Here is a 14,649-nt window from a genome sequence, read left to right as displayed (position 1 = left end):
CATGTCACTGCCCAAGCTGTGTTATTGGAAATTCATAAATAAATATTTTATGAGCAATACAACTGGCTTATTAGAATATATTTACCTATAATTAAGTCCACACAATTGCACAAAGATTCCTTGCATAAATATGCTCCCAACACAGCCAAATCATGCACTCAACCTACTCCCACATCATTATTTCTTACACCAAGTATACATAAAAAAGGGAAGAATTCAATTGAAAAAAGAATTAAAGTTGTAGCCATTGATCTCCATCTATGAAATTTCTATCTAAAAAAGGTCTTGCTTCATCGTAGCTAAATGCTATTGCCCATTTCACCCGTCTATGCAGATCAACTCCTCTATCTCGACATTTGTATTCCCCAAACCTCTATTGCTGTTTGTATGCGCTTGTTTCTCCATGGATTCATCGGCAGATTGATAATTCTACTTATCTGTTCAAGAGATCATATGACAGAACAAGAATCTTAATGTAGTTAGTAGTACCAAGCAAAGGATCAAAACCAAGGCATGAAGTCTAGAAAAAAAAATACATAAGAGTATGCAATTTTATGGTTTAGTCTTTAATAACCTTTGTTGCCTTTTGTTTATGATATTAGAAAACAAAGAAAATAATACAACTCATACATGTATATATGCATGAATTAGATTTGTAAAGTTGCATCCAACAGTCTGCCTGACTCCATTGCTGAGCGTGTTTCCGAAGGAGCTCAACCAATAGTTCCCCTGCACCTTCCCATGGAACATCAACCAATGTTGGGCATCCTTGTACTCCTTTCTTTCGAGCATCACACAACCTAAATGGACAAAACAGGTTGATGCTAAAGCACTCATTCCTTAGAAGAATAAACCCTGAAAAGAAAAAAGAAGTTAAACATACTAGTACTGTGTTGATTTGATTACTACTGTATGTGCTGGAAAGTTGATTCCACGTGCAAGAGTATTAATAGTGCTATGATCACACCCAGTTTAACTTCAATGTGAGAATTAAAATATAAAAGGCCTAATATTTTGACCTCTTTCGACTGAGAATGAGATATATAAAGAGTAATATAGTTATCCTAAACATAATAGAACTTTTACTCAAATTGAAAGAAATTTGAGCATACAATCTATATATGCAACAGTGTCTTACAAGATACACTACTAGTAACTCAATTAGAAACTCAATTCAAATAAACGTATTTAAAGAAATTCAGTAAATTTTACACCATAAGCCAAGAGAAAAAAAAGAAGAAATTTATTCAGAAGACATCAATTCAACCATAATGAAAGAAAATCAAAATCAGGAAGAACAATACAAACAATATAAACACTAACCCCCCATTAAAAGAACACATTTGAAGGAAACCTCCAGAATAACATCAGAGATAATTTTGTTCCTTGTGATTCAAATGTAGCCTAAAAACGTGGTTTTTAACATAAATGCAAACTGAACCAAACAGAAATGCCAATAGAACCAAACCAAACAAAGGACAGTTTGGGTTACCAATATTCTATAAACTTCTCCACATGCTGAGGCTTTGTGAACTCAACCCACAGACTCAACTGCACTTCCTTGCCCTTTGAGCTCTCATTCACCCCTGGTTTCCCTAACTTCTTTCTTGGCCAGAACATCAACCATGGATTTCCATCCTCTCCTTTAGGAATCAACAATGGAGACATCCAACCCTTACTGGAGACAATCAACAATGGCCCATGAGCCTTGACCAACAAAGCAGTGATACAAAGCAGCTTTCAAAACAAAATTTGTCGATGATTCGTCATAATCGATACATAAAAAAAAAACAAATGAAATAAATAAAAAAAAAAAAATTTTAAGGGTTTACCTTAGGGTTTCTTTTGGAGAGAAAGAGAGAAAGAGAGAGAGATGAAAACGAAGCCGAGTTGGATTTCTTCGAGGAGGTTCTGTCTTCGTTTCCAGCAGAGGGAGGGATGACGAGTTGGATTTCTGTCGAGCTGGGGTTCAGCTGAGCTCTTCGTTTCTTCGCAACGAGTTAGAGAGAGAGAGAGATAAGGAAGACGGCGATGGGGGTTGTCGCAGATGTGAGTTTGAAGAGGACGAAGAAGACGAAGAGGAAGAGAGTTTTGGAAGAAGACGAAGAGGAAGAGAGTTTTGAAGAAATCAGAACTGTTTTTTGTTTTTTTTACGGGGAGGCGTTTGCAAATAACGAATTTTCATTATTTTACAATCGAATGGTTGATCTGGACCGTAGATGCCGTGCGAATCGAACGGCTGACATCGGGGGTCGCGATGGGGGTCGTAATGGGGGTTGTAGGAATGTCACCCATATATATATATATATATATATATATATATATATATATATATATTTATACATATCGAAATGATAAAAGCAATAATATCTACATTTCACCTAGTTTGACAAATGAATTTTGAAATGATATAGTGAAAGATGTTTTTATTCACGACAAAAAAACTCTATTTCGAAAAACTGTACAATCATTGGATCACAACACTATGATTATTCAATCAAATATTAATTACTAAATAGTTCAAGTAGAAGCAAGAGAAATATATCTCTAACCTTTATTTATATAAAGAGCTGTTATTAGCACCCCGACTATTACTTATTACACCCCAATTAAAAATAAAATTTAATTGAATGATTGAAAATGAATAAAATTTCGGAGTGGCAAAAGAAACCTCTCTCATATATATATATATATATATGGGTCCCGTTCAGCACCAAACATTTTGGCCAACATTTTAGCCAACCCATTTTTGTCCTACATGGGTTAGAAGTTTTGGAATGGGCTGATTTTTGGTGAGGATGATCTCTATGGTGAGGAGATCATCCTCACCAAAAATCAGCCCATTCCAAAAGTTCTAGCCCCAATTTACAAGTTGAAAAATCGTGGACCATCCATTTTTGTAAACCATTTTTGATGGGGTTAGAAGCTTTGGAATGGGCTGATTTTTGGTGATGATGATCTCCTCACCATAGAGATCATCCTCACCAAAAAACAGCCCATTCCAAAACCTCTAACCCATGTTTTGAAAAATGTTTGTTGCTGAACATTTCCCTATATATTATATATATATATAAACTAGATTTCTATTTTTTGGATTTAGGATTTTATATGAAGTAAATCATAGTTGGAAACAATTATTAAAATTGTTTGAATGAACCTTATAATGTTTTGTAATGTTGAGATTATAATCTGAACCAAACCTTTTTAATATTTGAAGACTGTATTTTAATCTTTAATTGGGAGTGTGATAAGTAGTTTAAGAAATTAGAGTGTAATAGTAAAATTGGGGTGTCAATAACAGCTATCTTTATATATGAGTCCAGTATTGTCTTGATTAGACTGTTCTAATTGATGAGAAAAATAATTTTAAAACAAATTATGTTTTGTATTATTAATACAAACACTTGATCGTATGTCTAACACACAAACATTACCCGAAATGAAAAAAAAAAAGTCCCAAGCGTCAATCTCTCCTTAATCACAAACACCCTCCTTGTCAGTTACATAGACAAATACCAACCCCTACCTAGGACACGTGTCAATATCGGATTGGAAAGTTCACAATTGCCGGCAGATTCTCCTATCGTTTTGTCTCAAATCGCTGATCAGCCTAATTTTCTCTCCCCCAAACGAAGAGCGGAGATGTCACTGGAGTCGACGAAAAACTTGCCGGGATCTGACTCAACCGGTCTCAATTTCAAGGAAACGGAATTAACTTTAAGGATTCCAGGCGAATCAGGGAATCCAACCGAGGTCGGAGGGAAAAGCGGCTTGAAACGTGGATTCATCGAGACCGTTGATCTCAACCTTCGAAGCAAAGATCTTAAAGATGATCAGTAGATCTCCAGTGCAGGAAAACCTCCATCTGCGAAGTAAGATTTATTCTCAAATGACGAAAATGCCCTTACGGTTTGGACCGTATAAAAATACGATTCGTGTACGTTTTTGTTTTTGTTATTCAGGGCACAAGTGGTTGGATGGCCACCAGTTAGATCGTTTAGGAAGAACGCGCTGAAGAGCTGTAAGTACGTAAAGGTCGCCGTAGATGGAGCACCGTATCTACGGAAAGTAGACTTGGAGATGTATTATAGCTATCAACAGCTGTTGAACGCTCTAGAGGAGATGTTCACCTGTTTCACCATCCGTACGTATCTTTATTATGTTTAACGCTTGGAATTACCATATATATATTATATATATATATAAAAGTAAGGGTTTCAATTTTAATTTAATTTATTTCTTCAAGGAAATTATCTGAACGAGGGCAAGCTTATGAACCTTGTGAATGGAACGGAATATGTACCTACCTATGAAGACAAGGATGGTGACTGGATGTTGGTTGGAGACGTTCCTTGGAAGTAAGTTTTCTAATATACTTAAATAAATTAGAGAGAGTGTGTGTCATGTCCCAAAAACTCAACTTGAATCCCCATGATTTCCAAGTTGAATCTAGAGGCATGATAAATAATCCATATCATGATAGTCAATATATAAACATAAACGATAAATAAATAACTATATGTCATACCTGATTATTGTCCCACAAAATAGATATGTATCTTCAAACACTAGAACACTTGACATATACATAAAATAATAACTACATAATACCATGTTCGTAGTTATATAAGAAAATGACAGTAAAAAATTTAAACCTAACTCTAGTTCAAAACTTATCAGTAGTACCCATACTCCACTCCTAGAAGCTTGGATTGATCATCTATAAAGCCATGACAGTGAGTCTCTTCGAAAGGATCACGTAAATTAGGTGTGCCTGAAATTTGTGATGTCGTAGAGGTGAGTAACAGGGGAGTTACCCAGTAGGGGAATCTTACAATTCTAAATAATACACCCTGTATGTAGTTTAAACATTCTAAGAATTGTAAATCATGCATGTTTGATATTCAACACATAATTGAAAATAATTAAATACCGATGTCATAAAATCTAGTAGGAAATTGAAATACAATTAAAAATCAAAAGAAACAATTGTTCATAATATAATATCAAATGATAGAGTACTATAATAGAATGTTGAGAGTCATGATTGATGTGAACATCTTAGTCAAAATACGATTATTCCAATACTTCATCAGTGTGAAATTCCATCGTTAGTTTCTGATTCTATGGTCAGTTTCTATCACAGTTTGGGTAACTATTTTCCGGCTCAGGTTGGCTGTTGACTAAGGCTTTAAGAAACGGGTCAAATCAAGTAGGTCATTCTTTTTTGACTACTCTAGACTATTAATAATCATTAACTAGTCATCTTCATCTATGCCAATCTAGCGTGCATGTGATTCTCGATAATCTCTATCAATCATACAACTATCTACATCTTATTCTCTATTAAAGATAGAAAAGAAAATTCCCGGATTCCTGTTATGATGTTGTATTCTTCTGCATCCCATAATACATAAGAACTCAAACAACGTAACTGTTATCCTAGAATAACACATCGTTCCGGAAATGTCACAACACGTTATTCTTTATAAGTTTTCACAATCTCTTTAATAAATCACTAAAATACTGCATATAGGTATTTATTTTCTTTTCAAAACGTATTGAAAGTAAAACATACTCGTATTTTCTTTTTCTTTTTTTTTCCGTGTCTTACACGACCATTAGTCGAAGCATTTCTCTCATCCGTGTCTTACATAGCCTATGACTGAAGCATCACATCATCTTTTCTCTCTTTCGTGTCTTATACGGCATACGTTGAAGCATCTCACCAACTGGGTATTTTAAAAATATGATAATCAATTGAGAACTCGTTCTCATATTTTATTTTAAAAAAGTACTTTTCTTACCCATCTTTTTAATTATAAACATTTCTTGGAAATCCATTACCAAAACGATTAAAGTAAATTGTCTACTAGTTTAATTTATTTAAAATCATGCATGTTTATAAAATATATATGAACAAAATATATGAATTGTGTGTAAAAACAACTTATATAATTACTGTATTTTTCTCTTTGATAAGTACAAAATACGTATAAAGTACGTATAAAGTAATAAATATTTTAAGCATTCAATCTAGTATATATAGTGTAAATATTATACAAAAATAACAACTTTCATAGTTGCTGTATTTTATTTTTAACATGTATAAATACGTATAAAACATGTATAAAGTAACTACAAGCATGTAATAAATTCTTTTTAAGCAAAGTAGCAATTATTAATATGCTTTAAACTCATAAAAAAAATAATATAAATATTTATAAAATGTGTGCATGCTGTTGAGAATAATTACAAACTAATTTTTGTTTTTAAAACTACTAAATCAGAAATATAAAACAAATTATGTTTTTAAATTACAAAATTTAAAAATTCTTTTCTTAAAATATTCCTAAGGTTATAAAAAAAAATTGAAAAGGCCTACCTACTTATTTCTCTTTCTTTTCCTTTCCTTCTTTACTTTATCTTCCTTTTCTCTTCCTTTTTTTTTTATTTCTTTTCTCTTCCTTTTCCTTCTTACTTTTCTCTTTCTTCTTTGTGTAGAATGTGAAATAACAAAAAAAATCAGCTGACACAATATTAGATATTTTCAATATCTAGATATTACTAAAGAAAATTCTAATTCTTTTAGAATTTTCTAGAAAGTTGGACTTTGGTTAATTTGACTTAATCAAAATTGTTTGACCAGAGTTGACTTAACTTGAGTCAACAATGATTGACTTGGTTAATATATATATTTTTTGACATTATAGAGAGAGAGAGAGAGAGAGGGTGTCACTGGTTTCAGTTCTAAAATAAGTGGAACCCCAACAACCTTGGTTACCCATTGGTCTTGTTCTTGAGAATCATAGTGGGACAAAAACGAAATTTTTTTTAGCTCAAAGAATTTTGCTCACAGAAATGCGTGTAATTGAATGCCATCCCTAATTTATGAAACTACCCTTGCATGCTTGACTTGGCGGCACACACTCAGGAGTCTGTGAGCAAAAAACTACCTCGAGTGTGCTCATAGGCTCTTCAGTGCGTGCCACGTCAAGCATAGCAAGGGTTATTTTGTAATTTAGGGATGCCATTCAATATTAGGGGGTTCATGTGATTGGTGGATCCCCGATTTTTGTGAGCTCTGTGAGTAAAATTCTGTGAACAAAATGTTTTTCACTATATGCGATTACTCATGAAAGAATTCTTAGCTTTGATGAACATATTTTTTAGTATTTCTAAAAGTTATCTCGACTAATTGTAGAATTCCATCTTCCTTGCATGCAAGTCTTAATTTATTTATAAATTATACGAGAAATTTCTCAAAATGTGATCAACTTTTAACGGAATTCCCATTCCGGCTCACTATTCATTTTAATACCCAAAACGTGAAGACTCATATCGCAGATTTTTCAAGTGACGATCTCGCAGCTATAAAGTAGTGAGATCACTGATATTTCTTTTCAAAGTGACAATCTCGTTATAAAAGTGACGATCTCGTAGGTTTACTACTTTTTAGTGAGGTCATTAATATATAAACTAGGGAGATTGTTACTTTGAAAAAAATATCAATAATCTCACTACTTTATAGCTGAGAGATTGTCACTTTGACATACCTGCGATCTTGCTCTTCATGTTTGGAGAATTAAAATGAATAGTTAGCCGGAATCGGAAATTTGTCATATTCAGCTCACGAAATGGTAATTTACCCAAATTTATTCCACAAATCATTGCAAAGCTTTTCTCTTTCTAGAGCACAACACATTATCTACAGAAGCATCAACAACGTAATGGCATTTTTTTTAAAATAAAGATATGAGTCAATATTTCTTTCTTAAAAGACTAAAATTTATATTTTTTAGATTCATCATGTTCAAGTTCATAAATCAATTCAACCTCATCTTCATCTATTAGGTTCAACCTATTAAAGAAAACCTTTTTATATTGAAAAGTCCATTGTTTTCTATTCTCGCCCCCCCCCCCCCCCCCCACCACACCCCCACACACACACACACACACACACACACACACACATACACACACACAAATCCTATATTGTTAGTGAGGTATGAAGGTTGAATGGGATAGATCTTAAGGTTGAAGAGTTTGGGGGGTGGGGGGAATCAAAGGTATTTGGTCAGAGGTTGAAGATGATGCAATTTTAGGTCATTTGGATTTAATCTGATTTGTTTGAATCAACTTGTGAGCTTTTGTTAAAAAAAGTTATTTACTTAGATGTCTTTATAGACATTTTCATAAATTTTATAAATATGTAGATGGAACTATAATTTGGAAAGTTAATTGAATATGGTGTTTGTTACCCAAAGATATAGAGGTTAAATGCATGGATACTTTTGTAACTTAAGAAATATTCATCAATATGGATTTTGGTCAACAATACTCTCACATTTTCTATAGTAACTAGGAAAGGGACACATGTTGCTAAGGTAAATAAAAATACTTATTTATTTTACATTGTAAATAGATTATTGAAAGGTAAATAGAAGTACTACTTAATTTTATATAGATTTTGATAAATTATTTTGACCATATTAATGGATCCATCCACGGATCTTTTTTGTAATTTAAAAAGTATTAGTTAATGTGGATTTGCTTCAACAATACCATCTTTCTCTCATTATAATTTTAACTAGGGGTTGGCTCATGTGTTTGCGCAAGTTACAATAATTAATATTTATGTTATCTTAGGATTGTCTTCTAATTAATTTAAGAGATTATTTTGGAAATTTCAAATAGATGGTCTAGCTTTATATTTGTACTTCAAAAAGTTGAAGAATGTGGTTAATGATACTCACCTTTCTCTCATAATAATGTTAAATAAGATTATTTGAATATAACTATCCAAAGGTTTTTGTTTTTTATATTTTTAAATATTAATTAATATGGATTTGCATCAGCATCATTCACCCTTCTCTTATTATAATATTAAAGATGATGTTGTGTAAAAAAAATGTTTGAGGAAAATTTCTTTATCAGTAGTTTATTATGAATAATAAAGTGAATGTTTTTACTATGTTTTGTTCTGTCTACAAATAACCTCACGAGAAAGGGGTGTTTCTGTTATGATGTGTGCAACATATTAATTGTTACAATTTTTTAATTTTTTTTTTGAAGATTTGAGAAAAGCCTTCAATTTGTTATTCTTTTAATCCATATTAGTATTGTGTTGTAACCCATCTTTTGATTTTTTCAATTATAGAATGTTCATAGAATCATGCAAGCACCTTCGGTTGATGAAAAGCTCAGAAGCAATTGTTTTGGGTAATCTATATTTCCTTGCAATATAAAATTAATTCCACTTTTCTGCTTCAGTTTTTATATTTTATATCTTAATTTCTTATTAATTAATGATTTATTTTTCAAATTGTTGGTGCAGCACCAAGGACCCCTCAAAAATGCACAAGCTCAAAATTAGAAAAGGAGCATTTGAGGAGCCTTCATTAATGATAAAAGGCATGTACAAAGATTGTTCCTTTGTTTCTAGTTTTAGAGAAATAAGACAGACTTGCCTGTAGTTATCTGTCTTAATTAGAGTCAGGCCTTTTTTTTGGTTTTTAAATCCAAAGACATTACTTATTATACATGAAAAAAATCCTGTTGAAATTATATTTTGTGATAAATAAAATTCCAACTTTGTCCATCTCTTGAGCATAACTATGATTCCTTGTGTTTGAAATGGGGTGGATTCACAAATCATGAATAAGTGAGAATGATTTGAAGACATTATTATGTAGTAGATATGGCTCAAGATAGAATTAAATGATTTGACAGGATTTGATTCTAGAGAAGATATGGTTATAAATGGGTTTGACTGCATTGACTTGATTCAACTATAACTGGCCCGAAACAATGGAGGAAGACATGGTTGTAGATAGAATTGAATGGTTTGACAAGATTCAACTATTGTAGTCCCTAAAGAGTAGAAGAAGACAGGGCTCTAGATAGAATTAAATGGTTTGAGTTAAGGTAGAATTGAATGGTGTGTCATGATTCGAGTTTAGTTGACCCTAAACTGCTGGGAAGATATGGTTCTTATAGGTTCATGATTTTCATATGAACCAATAGACTCAGAATTATAATCAAAATCTCCATTAGAATAATATCAATTTTAGATTCAGCTTTACAATTAAAATCATCAAATTCTTCGTCTGAATCGGATGCTTTGTAGGTTGAGGGGTTAATGGTTTTTATTTTCATAGTTTGTATAGGTAGGTTAATGAAAATGGGAATGGAAGAGGTACAACTAAAGTTTTGTATCCTATAATCACTAGGGAAAGTTTTATCAAAGGTTGGAGTAGGTTTTTTTTGGTTCAGGCAGGGTTCAAATGGTTGGGACTGGTATTGTTGTTGTTGAAGTTGGTATTGTTATTTGGAAGGAAACATTGTAGGTGAATATGTGGGTCGTCTGTAGTATTAGCGACATCGTCTACTTTTTTAATTTATGAAAGAGGCTTTGTAATTGTTGGATTCATCAATCTATAAGGTTGTTCGGACACATGAGTATTGGAGTTGGATATGAGTTGGGAGATTTAGATGTTCAACTTGGAGTTGTAGACCTCAGTATTCACCGATGAGATTGTTGGTAATAGTTTTGAGGTTTTTGGTGTGGGTATGAAGGATACGATAGGCGGTTGTGTCAATATAGATAGTTTGAGATATGTTCTCGTAAAGAAGTACACCACTTAGTTAAGTGGTAAGAGGTGTGGAGGGTTGTTCCCACGTCTTAGGTTCAAACCCCCTTGAACCTATACTTCTTATGCTACCCAGTAACCATATTACCTGTCCTAACCAAGCATATTTACCTATAAAAAAATAAAAAAAATTGTTCTGGTCGATCTTCAATCAACTAGAGATATTTCCTAGTGATTGGGAGAAATTGATAACATGCCTGGATATAATGCTGATGAGCTTTGTCACAAGATAAAACGTAGTTGGAAACACAAAGGTGAGAAATAGATAAGAAATCTAAATAGTATTGAATGGTTTGACATTTCTTTTGTTGATAACGGTGGTATCCCACATCCGATGTGGACTAATTCCAATGGTTGTCACCCAGTTTCGAACACATGACAGGAGGGAGCTAACCCTTGTTGCTAGTTTTACCATTGAACCAACCCCCAAGAGGTTGAATGGTTTGACATTATTCAACTATGCTCAAGATATGGCTCTAGGTAGAATGGAATGGTTTGACATGGTTCCATTGTAATTGGGACTAAACAGATAATGGCGATTCTCAATTAGCTCATGACCAATTGGTTCCATTCCTTTCTCCAAAATCTACAATATGCATTTAGATTCACAAATCACCAGTAGTAAATCCATTGGGGTTGGATAGTGAAGATCATTGAGTTGATTAATAAGACAAAAAATTTGGTGTGGAGTCTGATGAATTTTGATTTGTTCCTCTTGGACTTGCTAATAAGATACGGAGCTAGCCATAATCCACACAAAAAAAAAAAAAAAAAAAAAAAGAAAAAAAAAAACGGAGACTATTTTTAAGAAGAAACAGCTTTAGATAGATAGAATCAAATGGTTTGATACTAAAGCCGACTCAGCACTACTACTTTGCAGTGGATGCATAATCTCCTCCATTCAAATATAAGTGTCTCAGCTGTTGTAACTTCTAAATCGCATAATGGAAAGTTATATCCACAAATGCCTTAAGGTTTGGATGTTCCTCAGGTTGCCAAGTGTTGGTGGAAGTTTACTTGAAGTAGTATGTCATAGCCCTAAATACCTTAAAATGAATTAGTTCTCCTAAAGACTCCGGTAGCAAAGGATGAAACATGCGTTCTAGATCAAACAATCTAAGCAGTGCAAAACTGTCACTATAAATGCCTTTGTCAAGAACCTTCCCAATTTCTTCTCCACCTTGAACTTCTGCAATTGAGTGAAAAAAACAAAGAGGAACAGAGATGTTGGATAGAACAAGGGTAGATAATGCTAGAATCTGCTGCACATCGACGAACCCTGAACCTGGTTGAGGATGTAGACTCTATGTGGTCACAGACTTGAAGAAAATTAGTGTCTTTGGCTTTTAACAAGGAAAGGTCTTGAACGAGATCATGCATGCGACATCTTATGATCCTACCGTCATACCTCATTTTGTAAGTAGTCCCCCTCAATGTCTTCTCGGAAATTTTTACCCCTCTGACGAATTAGCCTCTCAGCAACCCACAAACTGATCAATCTGCTGACACAAATCTCGTAGTCTTCAAGGAAGAGTCAGAAATAAATAAAGCATGGTTGCAAGTAGTAGGATAACTAATTGTAGCTCGAAACTAAGATTTCTGAGCATTATGTTTGTTCTTAATTGAGTTGCCAAGTCGAACTCTCAAGCACTCTAGACCACACAGATCGCATCTTTCCTTAATAACAAGCAACCCCCCCCCCCCCCCCCCCTTCCCCCAATTTCTACAATTGCCAAAGGTATACCCCACACTTGTTTTACAATTTGTTTCCCAAGTTCCTCATAATTTTTTGGGCAACTACTTTCCTCTATGAATACTTTTTTCAAAAACAAATTCCAACTATCATCCTTGCTTAGAAGTTGTGATTCATGGGGAGGCTTCTTGGGTCAGAATGTATAGCGATATCTTTGTTGTGTATGGTTGACAGTATTCTAATCTCCTCCCATTTTGTGTGTCTGGTAATGCTGATTTTATACCTTCCCAGACTTCAGTAGTCCAGGCATCAGAAAGTTTCTCCTCCATAATTGCGGTCTTGTTAAGTTGTCCGTCATGAAACCCATAACCTCAAACCATTGAGAAACATAAATCCAAGCACAACAATTAAAATGAGCAGTAATGGCATTTCTGATATAAATTTTGTTGCACGAGTTGTTTGGCCTATATTTCTCATTTCTACAATTGAGATAACACAATGTTGTTTAGAGGTGCCATCAACCAGTTGTGCTTCTAATGTCCACATCTTCGACTAAATCAGTAATATCTGATTCATCGGAGTGGGAAGATGATCGTTCTCTCTCTCTCTCTCCATAGAAATCCTATGGTGTGCAATGAAGTCTTTAAAGATGGAAGTGTACCTTTCACTGGTCTACTTCTCTTTGTGCTTCCTTAAGGATGAAAGTGTTGATAACATCCTCAATGTCGTAAGCGGCATCTTTAATCTCGTTGACCCAATTCTGAACTCTTTAATCTCCTTTTTTGTTTTTCACCTGTCTTTCAAGAAGCATTGGATTTGCTTCAAATCTTTTTGGATCCACTCCACTTGGTCTTTCACTGCGTGCAAGAAAATTGCTTTTTGAATTAACTAGTCAACAAATTTCTCTGCAACTAAGGAAATTATATGCTTGACAACCGTGAAGCCATCTATCTTCTTCTTCTTCTTCTTTGAAATCAAAACAAACCAGACAAAGGTCCTGTTGTTAAGAAAAACAGAACAATGAGAAATGAAAAATAAAGAAATAAGATGCAATCACATATAGAAACACAAAGATTTTACATGGTTTCCTCAAGAGTGAGGTACGTCCACAAATCATAAAAGAGAAAACTCGCAGTTACAGATTACACCCTTTCTCCGAATAGGAGAAATATATACTCTACGAAAAAAATAACTAGTGTTTTACATAAGGGTTGAGATCTGTAGACTCATGAAGGCGAACTCATATGTTCACACACAATATGTGAGATCCAACCGTTAAGATTTATCTTAGAGATCCATAAAGTAGTCTCGGGATATTTCTTTTATCCAAACTGTTGGATCTCGCACATACACAGTTGGGATTGTGTGTGAACATATGTGTTCACTTTTCATGTGTCTACGGATCCCGACCCTTTACATAACACCATTGAAATTACAAAAATACACTTGGGAAAATTTCTTTCAGTGCTCCCCCCTTGAAACCCCCCCCCCCCCCCACACCTTCCAGGCAATGGGGATGCTAGACTCCAACCCTCCAGTGAGCTCAGCGCCTAGCTTGACTGGTGTCTCCACATGATTATGTTAAATGATGAACAATGCTCCTACCTGATCGGTACCATCAGGTTCCACAAACCATAACACCTGTCCAAATACAAGCTTGAATGACACTCAATACAATAAATGACTCATTGCTAGAGAAAACACCAGAAAGAAGGATATACAACAAAGCTACCACTCATGACAACTGATGGTACATGTGCAATCTTACACCAGTCTTTCCCCCTCATTTGCCTGAACTCTTGCTATGAAGCTCTGTGGCATATTCTTTAACTTCAGTTCATCAAGGCCAAGGGTGGGTCACTCCTCGTAATCCATCCATAAGCATGTTCAAAACCTCACACCCAGAAAAATCCAATCTTCCAATTCTTAGCCCAAAATGTTACAAGATCTGAAGCTGAGGAAATCCTCCATAAGAAGAAACCATTTCTTTTTCGCATGTAGGATCTGATTGCTAATCTCGGTATCCATTGTAGGCATTTTTTTTTTTTTTTGATGAATAGCCACTGCAGCTTCTCAAGTGGATCTTTGTCAAGTTGACATCAATAAAGGGTGTAAGTGTTTCAACTGCCTAATTGCACTACCTTAAGTTGTGATCTTCAAAGAATGGCTTACATCTAGGGTTTGGAGGTTCCTTAGGTTGTCAAGGGATGATGGAAATCTACTTGAGCTATTACATCTCAACCTTAAATGAATTAGTTCTCCTAATGATTGCGGCAGTAAAGGTTTATAGATCAAGCACCATAA

At 34.2% G+C, this 14,649-nt stretch overlaps 1 long non-coding RNA gene and 1 pseudogene across 2 annotated transcripts; one reads left to right on the top strand and one right to left on the bottom strand.

Moving 5' to 3' along the window:
- Positions 1-310: 310 nt before the first annotated feature.
- Positions 311-956, bottom strand: LOC147382090 (uncharacterized). Its single transcript, XR_015174138.1, has 3 exons — positions 884-956; positions 631-800; positions 311-437 (listed from the first exon to the last, which is right to left on the bottom strand). It is a non-coding gene; the product is annotated as an uncharacterized LOC147382090 (long non-coding RNA).
- A 2,517-nt stretch (positions 957-3,473) lies between these two features.
- LOC147382089 (auxin-responsive protein IAA1-like) lies at positions 3,474-9,525 on the top strand (annotated as a pseudogene). Its single transcript, XR_015174137.1, has 5 exons — positions 3,474-3,872; positions 3,963-4,144; positions 4,247-4,358; positions 9,161-9,222; positions 9,338-9,525. The product of XR_015174137.1 is annotated as an auxin-responsive protein IAA1-like (transcript).
- The last annotated feature ends 5,124 nt before the right edge of the window (positions 9,526-14,649 follow it).

This window comes from Akebia trifoliata, unplaced genomic scaffold (genome assembly GCF_017979445.1).
Source record: "Akebia trifoliata isolate Shusen 1 unplaced genomic scaffold, ASM1797944v1 Contig00031_ERROPOS3983021+, whole genome shotgun sequence".
In the NCBI taxonomy this organism is placed as follows: Eukaryota; Viridiplantae; Streptophyta; class Magnoliopsida; order Ranunculales; family Lardizabalaceae; genus Akebia; species Akebia trifoliata.
This window is presented reverse-complemented; position numbering and strand designations above follow the sequence as displayed.